The 14,685-nt window shown below is 39.6% G+C and overlaps 2 pseudogenes; both read left to right on the top strand.

Annotated features, from left to right (window-relative positions):
• The first annotated feature begins 223 nt into the window (after nucleotides 1-223).
• On the top strand, nucleotides 224-6,321 carry LOC147376759 (glucosaminyl-phosphatidylinositol-acyltransferase PIGW-like; annotated as a pseudogene).
• A 1,837-nt stretch (nucleotides 6,322-8,158) lies between these two features.
• LOC147376758 (deoxycytidylate deaminase pseudogene) lies at nucleotides 8,159-8,687 on the top strand (annotated as a pseudogene).
• Nucleotides 8,688-14,685: the final 5,998 nt, after the last annotated feature.

Below are 14,685 nucleotides of genomic sequence, written 5' to 3'. Positions count from 1 at the left end.
TTAACCAAGGGGGTAAAAGATCAGTATATTAAGACCCATGAGACACTTGAGCCATGAACTGACACTCTGGCTAAGTGGCCAGAACCCACAGCTCCTCTCCTGGGGCAGAGCACACATTCAGCGCAGGGCATCCCTGACTCATCAGGGACATGAGGATCCAGAATTGGGGGCTCTCTGGTGGACAAAGTATTTTGAAACCCTGGAGAAGAAGAAAAATTCTCAAAAGCAGATGAAGGAATCTTTTGTCAGTGACCACAATGGAACAAGCATGCTGGAAATCATTGAGGGCTTGGGTTTGCCTACACTCCTTATCCTGTGCAGAGGGCTCGGGATCATTTTCTCACAGCACTTATCTTTTTCCTCACACACTTGGAGACCTTGATTCTTCATTGACTTTGCTTTCTTGATAGTTCCCCTGGTAACAATTTTGACCACTTTCTCTACATTTGTTCTCCTTGAGCATCTTGTAATTATCTTTGGGGCCGAGCTGTTCTATAAAATATACTGCAAGAAAATTTGATATGTCAGAATGCTTGTCTGGAAAATTCTTGAAAAATTCTTGAAAGTCAGTCTGGACTCAGAATACATTCCAGGCATCTCTTGTTTTCATGTAATTGACAGTGCATTTACTGCTGTTGCCATTTTGGCTGTAGACTTCCCATGTTTTCCTAGAAGACTTCCCAAAATTGGTGTCTATGGAATAGGAGCAATGGATTTTCAAATAGGAAGATTTCTTTTGAGGACTGCAATGATTTCTCCAAAGATTAGAAGAAAATATACAAAGGGTCCAGATTTTATTTTATGAAGTCACTGTACTATGGCCATTAGTCTTCCTAGGAATGGGATGATTAATTATTATAAGATCTGTAGAATCTCAGTAACATTTAACTGAGTATGGAGTTCAATGGAACATTTCCTTTACCTTAATAGTTGTGAAATTTATAGCATCACAGCTCTTGATTATTTTTCCCCTAAATAAACTCTTGATTGTGGCCATCAACATTACTGTATTATACCAACTAGTCTTGATTTTACCCCATTGAAGAGATTAATTTTGTATGGCACAGGGGTTGGTTTACTAAATGCCAACAGAGAAAAAAATAATCTCTACCTTGTGGTATATCACAGTACTCATGGCTAGTGTTCACACTATGTCAAATGAACTTAAAAAAACAAATCACTTATCAAAGACTGGAAAAAAGTAACATATAATCTGCTGACATCTATTGGCCTCTTCATATCACTTTACATAGTTCAGGCAAATGTAGAAGTAGCATCTTAAAGAATGGACACTTTAGCCTTTTATATTTGAGTAATTGCTTCTTACCTAATCCTCCTTAGTAGTTTAATACTGGGTGGTATAATTTTGAGTTTTGCCAAATTTCTAATTAAGGGTACAGTATTACCATGTTCTTGGAAATTTATTCCATCACATGCTGCAAATAAAAAGCATTCAGAATATCCACTCTTTGAAGCTGAAAGAAAACCAACTCTTGGTTTAATCACAGCAATGAACAGAAACAAATTAATTTTTTCTTGCTGTCAAATGTAACAATGACAAAATCAACCTGTTAGTATATACATTACACAGATGTCCATTGTGGGCTTTATTTGTGCTCAAGCTCCGTATATATATATATAATTAAGCAGTTAATAACATACATAATATATATATGATAACATACATAATATATATACATATATATATGAAAGACTAGAGATCTCTTCAAGAAAATGAGAGATACCAAGGGAGCATTTCATGCAAAGATGGGCTCGATAAAGGACAGAAGTTGTATGGACCTAACAGAAGCAGAAGATATTAAGAAGAGGTGGCAGGAATACACAGAAGAACTATACAAAAAAGATCTTCATGACCCAGATAATCACGATGGTATGATCACTCACCTAGAGCCAGACATTCTGGAATGTGAAGTCAAGTGGGCCTTAGAAAGCATCACTATGAACAAAGTTAGTGGAGGTGATGGAATTCCAGTTGAGCTACTTCAAATCCTGGAAGATGATGCTGTGATAGTGCTGCACTCAATATGCCAGGAAATTTGGAAAACCCAGCAGTGGCCACAGGACTGGAAAAGGTCAGTTTTCATTCCAATCCCAAAGAAACGCAATGCCAAAGAATGCTCAAACTACCGCACAATTGCACTCATCTCACATGCTACTAAAGTAATGCTCAAAATTCTCCAAGCCAGGCTTCAGCAATATGTGAACCGTGAACTTCCAGATGTTCAAGCTGGTTTTAGAAAAGGCAGAGGAACCGGAGATCAAATTGCCAACATCTGCTGGATCATGGAAAAAGCAAGAGAGTTCCAGAAAAACATCTATTTCTGCTTTATTGACTATGCCAAAGCCTTTGACTGTGTGGATCACAATAAACTGTGGAAAATCCTGAAAGAAATGGGAATACCAGACCACCTGACCTGCCTCTTGAGAAACCTATATGTAGGTCAAGAAGCAACAGTTCGAACTGAACATGGAACAACAGACTGGCTCCAAATAGGAAAAGGAGTACATCATGGCTGTATATTGTCACCCTGCTTATTTAACTTCTATGCAGAGTACATCATGAGAAACGCTGGACTGGAAGAAGCACAAGCTGGAATCAAGATTGCTAGGAGAAATCTCAATAACCTCAGATGTGCAGATGACACCACCCTTATGGCAGAAAGTGAAGGGGAACTAAGAAGCCTCTTGATGAAAGTGAAAGTGGAGAGTGAAAAAGTTGGCTTAAAGCTCAACATTCAGAAAACGAAGATCATGGCATTTGGTCCCATCACTTCATGGCAAATAGATGGGGAAACAGTGGAAACAGTGTCAGACTTTATTTTTTTGGGCTCCAAAATCACTGCGGATGGTGACTGCAGCCATGAAATTAAAAGACGCTTACTCCTTGGAAGGAAAGTTATGACCAACGTAGATAGCATATTGAAAAGCAGAGACATTACTTTGCCACCAAAGTTCCATCTAGTTAAGGCTATGGTTTTTCCAGTGGTCATGTATCGATGGGAGAATCAGACTGTGAAGAAAGCTTAGCACTGAAGAATTGATGCTTTTGAACTGTGGTGTTGGAGAAGACTCTTGAGAGTCCCTTGGACTGCAAGGAGATCCAACCAGTCCATCCTAAAGGAGATCAGCCCTGGCTGTTCTTTGGAGGGAATGATGCTAAAGCTGAAGGTCCAGTACTTTGGCCACCTCATGCAAGGAGCTGACTCATTGGAAAAGACTCTGATGCTGGGAGGGATTGGGGGCATAAGGAGAAGGAAATGACAGAGGATGAGATGGCTGGATGGCGTCACCGACTCGATGGACATGAGTTTGAGTGAACTCTGGGAGTTGGTGATGGACAGGGAGGCCTGGCGTGCTGCGATTCATGGGGTAGCAAAGAGTCGAATATGACTGAGCGACTGAACTGAACTGAGCTGAATTATATATGTATTGCACTTGCAAGACAAGACTATAGAATCTTGGTGATGAATAGGAGTCAGATATATTTTGAGCAATATAATTTTAATGAGGAAGAGAAAACATAAAATGTGAAGAAAATAGGACTTTTTGGCAACCCAACGTTAACTATAATTTATTATAAAATTCTTTCATTACTACTCTAAAAGTAATGATACTTAATATTTTAAAATCTATCTCAACACTATGTAAAACAAACCAATACAGAAGAAACCAAGCCTTGTGACTTGTTAGAATATATATATTCCAATATATTTTAAAGAATATTTTAAAGAAACTGTTGTGTTTATAGTTGTGATGCTAGAAGATTAAAGGAATGGAAAGGAGGATTTTTACTTTCCATCTTATATTACCTATTATGAGTCTGTATTTTTATTGTATGAATCACTTTTATAATATTTACATTAAAAAATCTCAATTGTGGAATTGTGAAAAAAATTATGACATTGATGAAAGGAATTTAAGACAGAAATAAATAGGATGATAATCCATATTCATAGATTGGAAGAATTATTAATGTTAAAATATCCATGCTACCCAAAATAGTCAATAGATCCTGTGAAATCCCTATCAAAATTTCATTGGAATTTTCATAGGAATACAACAAACAATCCTAAAATTTATGTAAAGCCACAAAACACTTTGAGTAGTCAAAGCAAACTTGAGAAAGAACAAAGCTGGAGTCATCACACTTCCTGACTTCAAACTACATTACAAAGTTTTAGTAATCAAAACAGTGTGGCATTGGCCTAAAAATAGACACATAGATCAGTGGAATAGAATAGAAATCCCAGTAGTAATCTCATGCATATATGGTTAATTAATTTTTGATGTAGGCACCAAGAATATACGATGGGAAAGGATAGTCTCTTCAATAAATGGTGCTGGGATATCTACATGCTAAAGAATGAAACTAGGTTTCTATATTACACTGCACATAAAAATCAACTCAAAATTGATTAAAAATTTGGATGTAAGACCTAAAACTATTAAAACCACAGAATAAAACAGGGATAAGCACCTTAACATTGGTATTGGCAATAATTTCTTTTAATATATTGCTGGTAAAAATATCACTAACTTCAGATATGTGGATGATATCACTCTAATGGCAGAAAGCGAGGAGGAAATAAAGAGCTTCTTGATGAGGGTGAAAGAAGAGAGTGAAAAAACAGGCTAAAAACTCAACATTCAAAAAATTAAGATCACAGAATCTGCTGCCATCACTTCATGTCAGATAGATTAGGGAAAAAGTGGAAGCAGTGACAGATTTTATTTTCTTGGGCTGCCAATCAATGAGGACAGTGACTATAGCCATGAATTTAAAAGACTCTTACTCCTTGAAAGGAATGCTATGGCAAATCTAGACAGTGTATTAAAAAGCAGAGACATCACTTTGCCAACAAAGGCCCATATTGTCAAAGCTATGGTTTTTCCAGTAGTCATGTATACATGTGAGAGTTGGACCATTAAAGAAGCCTGACCACTGAAGAATTGATGTCTTTGAATTGTGGTGCTTGAGAAGACTCTTGAGAATCCCTTGGACAGCAGGGAGATCAAACCAGTCAATTCTAAAGGAAATTCATCTGGTATATTCACTGGAAGGACTGATGCTGAAGCTAAAGCTCCAATACTTTGGCCACCTAATGTGAAGAGCTAACTCACTGAAAAAGATTCTGATGCTGGGAAAGATTGAAAACAAAAGGAGAAGAGGGCAGCAGAGGATGAGATAGCATCACCAACTCAATGGACATGATCTGAGCAAACTCTGAGAGATAGTGAAGGACAGGGAAACCTGGTATGCTGCAGCTCACGGGGTTGCAAAGAGTTGGACACAACTTAGTCACTGAATAACACCAATGGTACCAAAAGCAAAGGCAACAAAAGCAAAAATAAACAACTGGGACTACATCAACTAAAAAGCTGCTAAGTAGCAAATGAAACCATCAACTAAATGAACATACAGCCTATGGAATGGGAGAAAACGTTTGCAAAGGATATATTTAATAAGAAGTTATTATCCAAAATATACAAAGAACTCATACAACTCATAAGCAAAAATAACAACCAATAAAAAATAGGCAAAGAACCTGAATATACATTTTTCCAAAGAAAACAGGTATTTTAAAAGTTCCTCAACCTGACATCATCAAGAAAATGAAAATCTAAATTTTGTTTGACCACAGGGCCTGCAGTAACCTTAAACCCATGAAAGCACATGTCCTGATTTGCAGCCCATGGAGTCATATATAAATTCCTAATATGACTTCTCCAGCAATGCCTGGGATCAACAGTTCTGTTTGCTTGCTTCCCAGTGCCTTCCTCTTTGTTGTTGTTCAGTCACTCAGTCATGTCCGACTCTTTGCCACCCGGTGGACTACAGCACGCCAGGCTTCCCTGTCCTTCACTATCTCCTGGAGTTTGCTCAAACTCATGTCCATTGAGTCGGTGATGCCATTCAACCATCTCATCCTCTGTCACCCGCTTCTCCTAGTGCCTTCAATCTTTCCCAGCATCAGGGTCTTTTCCAGTGAGTCAGCTCTTTGCATCAGGTGACCAAAATATTTGAGATTCAACTTCAGCATCAGTCCTTCCAATGAATATTCAAGATGATTTCCTTTAAGATTGACTGGTTTGATCTCCTTGCAATCCAAGGGACTCTCAAGAGTCTTCTCCAACATCACAGTTAGAAAGTATCAATTCTTCAGCATTCAGCCTTTTTTATCATCCAGCTTTCACATCCGTACATGACTACTGGAAAAACCTTCCTCTAGTTTTCCCCTTAATATGACCCTAGAGGGGCTTTCCAGACTCCCACTCTTTTGGTTCTAATTGCCCAGTTAGCCTTAACCTGGGAACCCCAAAGCATGCCACCCAAAGACCCTAATAAAGGCATGTACCCCACATCTGTCTCTCTGTCTGCACTCTACCTTGACCTCCTGATGTGGTCCCTCTGCTGCTGATGCTGCTGCTAAGTCACTTCAGTCCTGTCCAACTCTGTGCGAACCCATAGACGGCAGTCCACTAGGCTCCTCTGTCCCTGGGATTCTCCAGGCAAGAATACTGGCTTCTGCTGCTGAGTCACTTCAGTCGTGTCTGACTCTATGCGACCCCATAGACGGCAACCCACCAGGCTCCCCTGTCCCTAGGATTCTTCAGGCAAGAACACTCGAGTGGGCTGCCATTTCCTTCTCCAATGCATGAAAGTGAAAAGTGAAAGGGAGGTTACTCAGTCGTGTCCAACTCTTCGCCACCCCATGGACTGCAGCCTACCAGGCTCCTCCACCCATGGGATTTTCCAGGCAAGAGTACTGGAGTGGGTTGCCATTGCCTTCTTCGTGGTCCCTCTAGGCTTTCCAAATACCTCCAGGACCTGTGAGTAGTAAACTTCTATTTCAATTTCTCTCCTGGTCTGTTGTTGAACATCAGCTCACCTCATGCTCCACTTAACAAGGGCAAACTTTAAAAAAAAAATCTTAACAAAATACATATAATGGAACATATTCAGCCTTTAAAAAGAAGAAAATCCTTCCATTTGTGACAGCATAGGTAAGCACAGAGAACATTATGCTAAATCAGCCAGACAAGAACAAGACAAATACTGAATGGTATTACTCATATGTGGAATATTTTTCTTTTAAAGTCAAGTTCACAGCAAAAGTTATTAGCAACAGAGTATAAAACGGTGGTTACCAGTAACTACGGGATGGAGGAATTAGAAGTTGGTAAAAGGATACAACCTTTGAATTATAAGATAAATAAAGTCTAAGGATCTAAGGCAGTGTATGGTGACTTGAGTTGAGAATACTGTATTGCATAATTGAAATTCGCTAAGATAGTAGAACTTAGCTCTCTTACATAAAAAGATCAAAATGTGAGGTGATGTACGTGTTAATCAACTCAGTTGTGGGAAGACTTTCACAATATGTATGTACATCAAATCATCATGTTTTACACTTTAAATATATTATAATTTTGTCAAGCAAAGCTCAATGAACCTGAGATAAGTTATTTGGGTCTGTATAAAATTCTACATCTAAAAATTAGGAAGTACATGAGCTCCTCAAGCATATAAGAATCAAATATATAAATGGCTATGTTCTAAGACATAAAGTCCCAATAGTTTTCAATGAACAGGTAGCTTATAAACTCTGTTCACATTCTCTGACAATAGCATCACTAACCTAAAGTTAATAACAAAAAAATAAGTGCTTAAATTTCCATATACTTGGTTTACAAACCTACTTCTGGGGAATTTATTAGTCAAAAGAGAAAATATGCTGAAAAAAAAGCTTAAGACCAAAGAACAATAAAAATATTACACATCAAAACCTGTGAGATGTACAGTTTTACTGTCTGGGTTCTGAAGGTAGATTCTATGTAAATTAGATTAATATTTTTCTTTTGTTGCTCAAATCTTTTATCCCTATGCTGACTTTTTCAGCTACTGTACTTACTAATAATTGTGAGAGTTGTATTGAAACCTCCCTTGAAAGTCCATCAATTTTTGAGTAAAGTGGAATTTCAAGAGAAATCTGTAGACTTTACAATGTTTGTATTGGAACAAGGAAACACTGAAATTTTGTGAGCTAGATGACCTGTTTAAGACATTGCCAATTGCCTGGGCATGCTTTGGTTGTGGTAACAGGAACCTGCAGGTTTGCAGGTCCTGGACAGGAGGATGAGTGGGGGTCAGCCATGAGAAACCAGCTTGAGTGGAGTTTCCTGTAAAAAAAAAGAGGGACTATGTGTAACGGTCTGAATTTTGGATGGCAATGGCCTTCTTATTGTCAGCACGGAAAAGCAAAGATCCGAATTCCCAAGTCAGAGCCTGGATCCCAAAGGCAGAAAACAAGACAGTAGGGATTAGATGCAATAGCAATGACCTGCTACCTTGGAGAGTAATCTGGGTACCAAATATCTTTACATGTGCCATTATGAGCTGAATGTCATCACAAACAAAAATTTGGCTGATATGAAAGTGTGGGTGTTGCCTTGTTCCCATGTAATGAATGCATAGTCTTGTCATCCAGGCCAATATAAAAGAAGCTATTTCCATGTCTGATAAATACCATGATAGTGATAAGACAACAGCCGTCAGGCTCATATTTAATATGGCTGGGTTCAAATTCAGGAAATTCACACTGAAGTACAACAAGAGTGTTACCGACTTTTCAATTAACAGCAGATGGAGCCAGAAATTTCTGTGAGCCACATCTCATTAAATCTCCAGGAAACTGGGATTACTCTCTGCTAAGAAATTCCTAATGCCTTTCTTCTTGAATTTACACATAACTTTTTAACAGTCAGGACGGATACCCCATGCGCAAGGTAAGAGAACCCAAGTAAGACGGTTGGTATTGCAAGAGGGCATCAGAGGGCAGACACACTGAAACCATACTCACAGAAAACTAGTCAATCTAATCACACTAGGACCACAGCCTTGTCTAACTCAATGAAATTAAGCCATGCCTGTGGGGCAACCCAATACGGGCGGGTCATGGTGGAGATACCTGACAGAATGTGGTTCATTGGAGAAGGGAATAACAAACCACTTCAGTATTCTTGCCTTGAGAACCCCATGAACAGAATGAAAAGGCGAAATGATAGGATACTGAAAGAGTAACTCCCTAGGTCAGTAGGTGCCCAATATGCGACTGGAGATCAGTGGAGAAATAACTCCAGAAACAATGAAGGGATGGACTCAAAGCAAAAAGAATACCCAGCTGTGGATGTGACTGGTGATAGAAGCAAGGTCCAATGCTGTAAAGAGCAATATTGCATAGTAACCTGGAATGTCAGGTCCGTGAATCAAGGCAAACTGGAAGTGATCAAACAAGAGATGGCAAGAGTGAATGTCGACATTCTAGGAATCAGCGAACTGAAATGGACTGGAATGGGTGAATTTAACTCAGATGACCATTATATCTACTACTGCGGGCAGGAATCCCTCAGAAGAAATGGAGTAGCCATCATGGTCAACAAAAGAGTCCGAAATGCAGAACTTGGATGCAATCTCAAAAATGACAGAATGATCTCTGTTCGTTTCCAAGGCAAACCATTAAATATCACAGTAATCCAAGTCTATACCCCAAACAGTAACAATGAAGAAGCGCAAGTTGAACGGTTCTATGAAGACCTACAAGACCTTTTAGAACTAACACCCAAAAAAGATGCCCTTTTCATTATAGGGGACTGGAATGCACAAGTAGGAAGTCAAGAAACACGTGAAGTAACAGGCAAATTTGGCCTTGGAATACGGAATGAAGCAGGGCAAAGACTAATAGAGTTTTGCCAAGAAAATGCACTGGTCATAACAAACACCCTCTTCCAACAACACAAGAGAAGACTCTATACATGGGCATCACCAGATGGTCAACACCGAAATCAGATGGATTATATTCTTTGCAGCCAAAGATGGGGAAGCTCTATACAGTCAGCAAAAAAAAGACCAGGAAATGACTGTGGCCCAGACCATGAACTCCTTATTGTCAAATTCAGACTTAAATTGAAGAAAGTAGGGAAAAGCACTAGACCATTCAGGTATGACCTAAATCAAATCCCTTAAAATTATACAGTGGAAGTGAGAAATACATTTAAGGGCCTAGATCTCATAGGTAGAGTGCCTGACGAACTATGGACTGAGGTTCGTGACACTGTACAGGAGACAGGGATGAAGACCATGTCCATGGAAAAGAAATGCAAAAAAGCAAAATGGCTGTCTGGGGAGGCCTTACAAATAGCTGTGAAAGGAAGAGAAGTGAAAAGCAAAGGAGAAAAGGAAAGATATAAGCATCTGAATGCAGAGTTCCAAAGAATAGCAAGAAGAAATAAGAAAGCCTTCTTCAGCGATCAATGCAAAGAAATAGAGGAAAACAACAGAATAGGAAACACTAGAGATCTCTGCAAGAAAATTAGAGATACCAAGGGAACATTTCATGCAAAGATGGGCTCGATAAAGGACAGAAATGGTATGGACCTAATATAAACAGAAGATATTAAAAAGAGATGGCAAGAATACACAGATCAGATCAGATCACTCGCTCAGTCATGTCCTACTCTTTGTGACCCAATGAATCATGGCACGCCAGGCCTCCCTGTCCATCACCAACTCCAGAAGTTCACTCAAACTCACGTCCATCGAGTCAGTGATGCCATCCAGCCATCTCATCTTCTGTCATCCCCTTCTCCTCTTGCACCCAATCCCTCCCAGCATCAGAGTCTTTTCCAATGAGTCAACTCTTCACATCAGGTGGCCAAAGTACTGGAGTTTCAGCTTGAGCATCATTCCTTCCAAAGAAATCCCAGGGCTGATCTCCTTCAGAATGGCCTGGTTGGATCTCCTTGCAGTCCAAGGGGCTCTCAAGAGTCTTCTCCAACACCACAGTTCAAAAGCATCAATTCTTCGGAGCTCAGCCTTCTTCACAGTCCAACTCTCACATCCATACATGACCACTGGAAAAACCACAGCCTTGACTAGACGAACCTTTGTTGGCAAAGTAATGTCTCTGCTTTTGAATATGCTATCTATATTGGTCATAACTTTCCTTCCAAGGAGTAATCGTCTTTTAATTTGATGGCTGCAGTCACAATCTGCAGTGATTTTGGAACCCAGAAAAATAAAGTCTGACACTGTTTCCCCTGTTTCCCCATCTATTTCCCATGAAATGATGGGACCAGATGCCATGATCTTCGTTTTCTGAATGTTGAGATTTAAGTCAACTTTTTCAATAACCCCTTTCACTTTCATCAAGAAGCTTTTTAGTGCCTCTTCACTTTCTGCCGTAAGGGTGATGTCATCTGCATATCTGAGGTTATTGATATTTCTCCTGGAAATCTTGATTCCAGCTTGTGTTTCTTCCAGTACAGCGTTCTCATGACGTACTGTGCATAGAAGTTAAATAAGCAGGGTGACAATATACAGCCTTAACGTACTCCTTTTCCTATTTGGAACCAGTCTGTTGTTCCATGTCCAGTTCTAACTGTTGCTTCCTGACCTGCATACAAATTTCTCAAGAGGCAGATCAGGTGGCCTGGTATTCCCATCTCTTTCAGAATTTTCCACAGTTTATTGTGATCCACACAGTCAAAGGCTTTGGCCTTTGACTGAAGCCGGAGAACTGTACAAAAAGAATTTCACGACCCAGATAATCACCATGGTGTGATCACTGACCTAGAGCCAGACATCCTGGAATGTGAAGTCAAGTGGGCCTTAGAAACATCACTACGAACAAAGCTAGTGGAGGTGATGGAATTCCAGTTGAGCTCTTTCAAATCCTGAAAGATGATGCTGTGAAAGTGCTGCACTCAATACGCCAGAAAATTTGGAAAACTCAGCAGTGGCCACAGGATTGGAAAAGGTCAGGTTTCATTCAGTCCCAAAGAAAGGCAATGCCAAAGAATGCTCAAACTACCGCACAAATGCACTCATCTCACACGCTAGTAAAGTAATCCCCAAAATTCTCCAAGCCAGGCTTCAGCAATATGTGAACCATGAACTTCCTGATGTTCAAGCTGGTTTTAGAAAAGGCAGAGGAACCAGAGATCAAAATGCCAACATCCACTTGATCATGGATAAAGCAAGAGAGGTCCAGAAAAACATCTATTTCTGCTTTATTGACTATGCCAAAGCCTTTGACTGTTTGAATCACAATAAACTGTGGAAAATTCTGAAAGAGATGGGAATACCAGACCACCTGATCTGCCTCTTGAGAAATTTGTATGCGGGTCAGGAAGCAACAGTTAGAACTGGACATGGAACAACAGACTGGTTCCAAATAGGAAAAGGAGTACGTCAAGGCTGTATATTGTCACCCAGCTTATTTAACTTATATGCAGAGTACATCATGAGAAATGCTGGGCTGGAAGAAACACAAGCTGGAAGATTGCCGGGAGAAATATCAATAACCTCAGATATGCAGATGACACCACTCTTATGGCAGAAAGTGAAGAGGCACTAAAAAGCCTCTTGATGAAAGTGAAAGTGGAGAGTGAAAAAGTTAGCTTAAAGCTCAACATTCAGAAAATGAAGATCATGGCATCCGGTCCCATAACTTCATGGGAAATAGATGGGGAAACAGTGGAAACAGTGTCAGACTTTGTTTTTTGGGCTCCAAAATCACTGCAGATTGTGACTGCAGCCATCAAATTAAAAGACGCTTACTCTTTGGAAGGAAAGTTATGAGCACCCTGGACAGCATATTCAAAAGCAGAGACGTTACTTTGCCAACAAAGGTTCGTCTAGTCAAGGCTGTGGTTTTTCCAGTGGTCATGTATGGATGTGAGAGTTGGACTGTGAAGAAGGCTGAGCTCCGAAGAATTGATGCTTTTGAACTGTGGTGTTGGAGAAGACTCTTGAGAGTCCCTTGGACTGCAAGGAGATCCAACCAGGCTATTCTGAAGGAGATCAACCCTGGGGTTTCTTTGGAAGGAATGATGCTAAAGCTGAAACTCCAGTACTTTGGCCACCTCATGCGGAGAGTTGACTCATTGGAAAAGACTCTGATGCTGTAAGGGATTGAGGGTAGGAGGAGAAGGGGACGACAGAGGATGAGATGGCTGGATTGCATCACTGACTCGATGGACATGAGTCTGGGTGAACTCTGGGAGTTGATGATGGACAGGGAGGCCTGGCATACTACAATTCATGGGGTCGCAGAGAGTCGGACACGACTGAGCGACTGAACTGAACTGAACAGCAAAAGTGCACATCTGAAAAATGTAAAGCCTCAAATCTTCCTCTGTCCTGTCACATGAAATCTACTTCTATTTAAACTATTGATTTAAGGTTTAAAATAAAGGTCTGTCATCTACGGATTGAATGAGGGTAATCCCCCTCTTTTGTATCCTGGTTTCCTGGGATGCTGGTGGCTTTGCAGAAGGGCATCAGCTATCTGGCATTTGCTGCACATCAGCAATTGCTCTTTTCTGCTATGTGTGCTGGAAGGACAATTAAATGATTGTTGTGTTCTTAGTGGGATGAGCAGACATACCTTTGTGAACATATGGCCAAAATGAAGATCGTATGTATTGTCCTTGGGGGAAAAAATAGGGCCCAAATGACAGCAGCATTGAAGAATTTGCTTTAGAGGGTTTAGGAAAAAACACCTGCCCACCCAAAAACCTAGATAAAAAACATATCTGTTTTTTAGCACATCTGTTTTTCAGGACATAGTCCTGATAAGTGCTATGTCGTGGATGTACATCTTACTATGCAGCAATTAGAAACAACAAATTAGATGTGCATGTAGCAGTAGAGACAAACCTTAAAACGATGTTTAGGAGGAAAAAGGTAAGAAAGGTAAGAGATAGATAAAATAGAGATGACAGATATATCATACACCATTTGTGATATTTTTTATTTTTTTTATTTATTTATTTTAATTGGAGGCTAATTACTTTACAGTACTGTAGTGGTTTTTATGCCATACATTGACATGAATCAGCCATAGGTGTACATGTGTCCCCCATCCTGAGCCCCGCTACCAGCTCCCTCCCTATCACATCCCTCAGGGTTGTCCCAGTGCCCTGGCTTTGAGTGCCCTGTTTCATACATTGAACTTGGACTAGTGATCTATTTCACAGATGGTAATATACGTGTTTCAATGCTATTCTCTCAAATCATCCCACCCTTGCCTTCTCTAAAACACATGAACACAGAACAATTCTTAAGGACATAAATAAACAAAAAGTTACCCATGAAGCATATGAAATAGTTACCTATGAATGAAATTGGAAATGGAGTTGGCTAATGAGATTAAAGGCAATAAATCAGTTAAACAAACAAAAAAAATTCTTTCCCATACCAAGCATGCTAATATGCCATCGACTAAGGAATATAACTAACTCGACCATCTGTAACTGAAGTCCAACAGACAAATACAAATCCATAATAAAATATTTGCAAGGTGTCACAGAAACCATGAATGAGAATTTCCATGTATACAGGATCTAGAATTTCTATGCTATCTGTGGTATGCAATAAATATATGGAACCGTGAAAGAAGTGCAAGCTGAGTGCAGATTCATAGTTTCATACTTCAAAGAAGTATGAACAGAGAAACATTAAAATTAGATTTAAGGACTTTCAATTCAACTAGCTTAATTAAATTTTTAAAAATAGACTTCATTGTAATAACACTAGCAGCTGTGTCCTAAATAAATGGTTTTATTTCTTCAATTATATTCTTCTATAAAGTGTGATTTATC

Source organism: Bos grunniens, chromosome 3 (assembly GCF_055505025.1).
Source record: "Bos grunniens cultivar Pamir isolate PY7600 chromosome 3, Bosgru_T2T1.0, whole genome shotgun sequence".
NCBI classification, from domain to species: Eukaryota; Metazoa; Chordata; class Mammalia; order Artiodactyla; family Bovidae; genus Bos; species Bos grunniens.
The sequence above is the reverse complement of the archived record's forward strand: the minus strand, read 5'-3'. Positions and strand labels throughout refer to the sequence as shown.